Source organism: Morone saxatilis, unplaced genomic scaffold, assembly GCF_004916995.1.
Source record: "Morone saxatilis isolate NCDOM2014 unplaced genomic scaffold, NCSU_SB_2.0 Contig3, whole genome shotgun sequence".
In the NCBI taxonomy this organism is placed as follows: domain Eukaryota; kingdom Metazoa; phylum Chordata; class Actinopteri; family Moronidae; genus Morone; species Morone saxatilis.
Genome location: NW_023339873.1, coordinates 16,568,139 through 16,573,476, shown reverse-complemented (window position 1 = coordinate 16,573,476; position 5,338 = coordinate 16,568,139).

Sequence of the window (5,338 nt, the reverse complement as noted above, 5' to 3'; positions counted from 1 at the left end):
AGAAGCCCCAGATATCCATCAGCACTGGCAACTGCTGAATCTAAAACCTGGAGGTATCGAGTCCCATGGGGAATAAGGAAGCCTTGGCAGATCAATCACAGCCAAGCAGGCATCCCTTTACCACAGCTGACTGACATATCGTTTTATGGTCACTTTGCCAACAAGGTTTGATCTCAAAGACAGGCTTGAGACATGCTGGGAAATGCCTGTGGAATTACCAAAGAGCACTAGAAGCATGAGTGCGTACATGCACACAAATGTTTCCAGCAGACAGCTCAAGCAATACCTAACTTCATATTTTGAGCATCTATAATCTCCATCCAATATATTATCTTTCTGCCTGGTTGATCACACATCCATTATCTTGCATTGAGTTTTTTTTTTCCTGTATGCTTTATGTTTCTCCTTGAGAAGCTAATCCCCTCCTCCTGTGTGCGGCTGAGCCTCACTTCAACACTCCCTAAGAAACAAAGGCCTTTGCCTGTCATCTCCATTTTATCTCCATCACGTTGATATTAGATTGGACGTTCTTCCCTCAGACATTTACATTATCTCCATCCCCCTCGATTTACTGTTGATCCCTTTAGAAACCTTGATTGGTTTGGTAAGGTGCACGCTGACTTCTCTTCCATTTGCATGATGACAGACCTGTGTTGCAATACTTTACAAAGATAAACATTGAACATCCATCCACTTCCAGGCATATAAAAGCAGCAGGGTAGTGAGGGGCACCCCGTCCTGGCCTGAATAGATCGCCTTTAGGTCACTGCATGTCCCACCAGCTGCTGCCTCACAGTACTCAATGGGCATTGTTGGGGGACCTCCTTCTCTCCCTCTCTCTCTCTCTCTCTCTCAGGACATGAAGGAGTCTTACACTGGAATGTCACATATTCGTGTCAGAAGAGTGCAGACACATCACAGCCACCGGCCGCATTCTCACCCTGTCCATCCTGCCATCTCTCCCTCTTTCTCTCTCTCTTAAACACACACACACAGACACACACCTCTTCTTTCCATCATAACAGAACCTCAATCTGACCTTCATGCAGCTAGATTTACAAAATAACAGCCACGTCTTATGCAGACTGAAACTTTCCAACGTTTTAGGTTTAGAGTGTTATCTTTAATAATGATGAGAAGTGAACAGTAACCATTAATTATCTGCTTTTTGTTTAAGAGAAAATATCCAAACAGAAAAGCAGGAAGAGTCACATTATTTATAGGAACAGTATGAAGGTAGAGAAAAAAATAATTGAAGAGTATGTATGGCTTTGGTACGCATCTGTAAATGCCTGATTAAGCTCTAGAAAGATACTTCAGAAGAAGACCAAAAGAGACAGACTTCTCTTCAAGAATCCTCCTTTACACTTTCTTGAAGATTGTGTAAAATACCATCACTGCACAACAAATATTAACCAACCATTTAAATATTCACTATGTGGTAATAAATCTGTCATACATGCATAGTTTGCAAATGTTGGCAATTTTAACTTGAATTTAGAAACTCCTCCAAACACCACTTTGTTTCAGTTTGGTGTAAAGGCCGTTACTGTCAAACGGTTCATTTTAAGCTTTCGAAATCTGCCAGGAGCACAGTTCAATTTATTCAGTTATATGGCTACTTTGTTTTGACTTTTTTCGAACTGTTTCAGTTATTAGAAATGAAATATTACTCAGGGAGATTTAAGCAAATTAACTGAACCCATGATGTGCATTTGAGGCCTATTTAAAGCCCAAGTAAGCATTAAAACTATGTTGACAAAGTTAGAATCAGGTTAATTTCCAATGCTATATACTATTTGTCCAATGTGCTATCTTAGTGTAGTTTATATTGTATTTTTAATTCATGTTTTCTCTATAGATACTAAAAAATCCTCACCATGACTGCACAAATGTATGCAACTCTACTTTTTTTAACTCTTAAAACCAAATGTATTTTTACACCTAAGAATTAATTTAGCTGTTTCAGTTACAAATTAGCAATGTAGGTTTACCATTTAAATTTAATTTTACATAGCAAACACACTTAGGCCTAATAAACAATAATGACATGCAGAATAATAAAATAGCAATACTACGGAACAAAATAACTATTAATTAGTAAAGTCATTTTAACACACAATTTAACCTCAGATATTTCCATCCATTGCTTAAATTGTTTTTTTTCCGTCCTATAAATTTGACAACAATATTATCCTCTGTCATATTGTTTTTCACACGCTTTTCGAAATGAAAAAATAGTAATCGCCTGATAATGAACAGATTTATTCATCGGATAAGTGCGGAGAAAATTGGAGACACGTACGGTGGAGGTGGACGGTCGCTCCGGGCCGGGCCGCCCGCTGAGAAACCATGGGTGGCTTTGAGTTTTGACTTTGTGGTCCCTTTAATATACTGAGGGACGGCAGTTTGCCTTGCTAAGATATGGGATTAGGAGTATTTCTGGTGAAAGAGGAGTTAAGTCGGGCTAGTGTGGACGGTCCCTCCCCTGCAAAAGGCTGAGACAGAATTACAGCTTGTTGGACCGGTGTCCCGCCGTCGCCATGGAGACAGATCTACTTGGGTGTTCCAGTCCGCGGGCTGCAGCGTAGAGCCTATAGGTGCGGCAGACGCCCCGCTGTATATAACACCATCCGACTGCACGAAATAACCTTACACCCCATTAATATACAGATACGTAGCCCAACGAGTTTTTAGAATTAGAGCCGACTGGAGGGTGATTACCAAACTATTCTGCGCAGACGCATACCGCTCCAGCTGCTGTTCCCCTGATGGATTTTTTAAATAATAATATTAATAATAATATTTCTTACATTTTTAATATAGTTACCGTTTTCCTTCTTTAATGCAATAAAACCAATGTCAGGAATGGCAGTGCCCTTGCTCTGCTATATTCAGCTGACGCCCATGGGTGGATGCGCATTTGGCTTATAGGATATTGAGTCATTCAGTGAAAATAGAGGCCCAAACTCGCCTAAGCGTTAAAATGCATCGCCGTAGGGAACATGTCTCACTTTGGAGGTCTGGTACAATTAGAATCTATTTAAAGACATGACAGAAAAAAAAAGTCCTATTGTTAAGTTAGCCTAATAAAGTTAAATTTTAACAAAAGAAGCTGAACTATGACTCAGCCAGTTTTTATTTTCTTGTTTTTATGCCTGCACCAGTTGGCAGAACCGTATCATATTTCTGCTCCATTTATTAATAACTGCAGATTTCCATAACAGCGAGAAAGCCTGCAAAAGATGCGTCTGACAGCTTTTGTGTCTTCGTGAGAAAGGAGGTGCGATATTCAGGCCTTAATCAAGAAATATGCAAATGCGAGCACAAGAAATGTAGAGAAATCAGGTTAGCGAGTAAAAAAGGATCAACAGGCTGGACCAATCCTTTATTCAGTTGCTATAACAACAGATGTGCTCGTCTATGGTGGTGCGGCTATAGGAGCTGCACAGGCATCCTCTCTGATGGAAAGCATGTACAAAGTTAGGAGATGGGGAAGGTGCAGCGATGTGGCCTCGGCGCACTTTTGTCCGCCAGTACAGATTGAGGTTGGTTACCTTTGAACCGGCAAAGCCCCAAAAGGCCATTCCCATCTCAGTGCGCGCTGGAGAGGGCTTGACTGGGGTTATCCCGCCTTCAAAGGACCAGAGGAGAGCCGCGTCCGGGATACAATTGTTTAATATTGGCTAATGGACAATTTGGAGGGTTCTTCATCTACTTAAGATTTAAAAGAACAAGTTATCCAAATACAGCCACTTGGACGTTATTCTGTAATACATCATTGCAGAAATACAAGGGGACCATTATTGGGAGTATTATTTTAAATCCATCATTATTATTATTATTATTATTATTATTATTATTATTGCGTGATAAATTACTAATAATATTTCAATGATTAATAGCCTATATAAAATACCCTGCCCTATATTGAGTTTTGAATTCTGAACATAAAAAAACATGTATCCCATATTATCTTTATTTATTAAAAGCTTGTCATCACAATCTCATGTTGTTGTTTTTTTTATGTAGACCTGACATTTACTGATTAATTAATATTGGCTAAAAAGGAGAAATCGATTTGTATATTGGTATGATATAAAAGCAGTAGCAGGGTCAGTGCTGCAGCAAAGCTCGCTTTCATTACATCAGAGCAGCGACAACGATATCAATCAGCCGCACACTGCAAAAAATATCCAACTCAACAAGTCATTAAGTCCATTTTTAGTCTCATATTTCTCTCAACACCTGAAGAGATCCGCTCCTTTCACCTGCTTCCCGTTTAAAACCAATATGGATTTTCTAGAACGCAAGCCTATTTTGTTATACAGAGCTCCTGTCTTGTTAAATTCATTTGTTTTAAGAAATCAGCAGCACTGAGAACATGGTATTATTTCATCTCCTTCAGACTTATTGTCGCTTTTTAAGTTACATTCAAAAAATGCATCAGCAATGACACTAAATCCCCTGTAGTTTTTTTCCAGTGCAGCTGGATCTCTCTCCATCACGCAACCCAAAGACACAGAAACTTGAAGCAACCTCTATCACACAAGCTGCAGATCCCCTCAGCTTTGCACCACCCTGTCGTGAAATCCAATACGTCTCCTTTCTCATGAATTTAGGATACATCAGCCTCAGCCACCACCACCACCCCCTCTCATGCATGTCCGGGAACGGCCATCAAACCACGTTTCCCTCCTAGTACAGAATAAAGATTTTGTTCCCCTTTTTTTAAGAGAAGGTTATAGAAAATAAAAGCTTCATACCTGTGCAAAATAGCCCGTGCTTGTTGTTGGCAAGCCACACAGGAGCCCATTGTAGAAGCTCGCCTTCTGCCTTCTGCAAAGGGCTCCAGACATCACGGCATTTATTTGAGCTCAAACTCTGTCACTGTTGACTTTAGCACAAAGCAAAGATTTCACTGCCCCGCTAGTTAAAAAAATGATTATTTTACAGAGATATCGATCAGTGTGCTATAAAAAAATCAGCTTAGCATTATATGTCTAAAATGAATAGAACGAAATTTAATGTCTGTGTAAATTTACAGAGCGGCGGCGTCCTATTCAAAGTTTACACTTGTGCAATTTGGTTTGTGTGTGTACTCTTCCTATATGTGGGCATAGCCTCCACTCTATTGTTTACTGGCTTTGTTTATTCGCAGATCACGCTGTTTAAAGTGCGATCTGTAAAGAGGGTCTGGAGAATAAACGCACACTTTAGGCCCTACGTGTTCAGAAGGCGAAGGGGTGTCATTTGGTTATAAGGGGAGCAGAAATGTCCCCAAACTCCATCTCTGGCCTTGGATTTGAGCTCAGCAGGGGAAGGGAAGGCAGGAGGG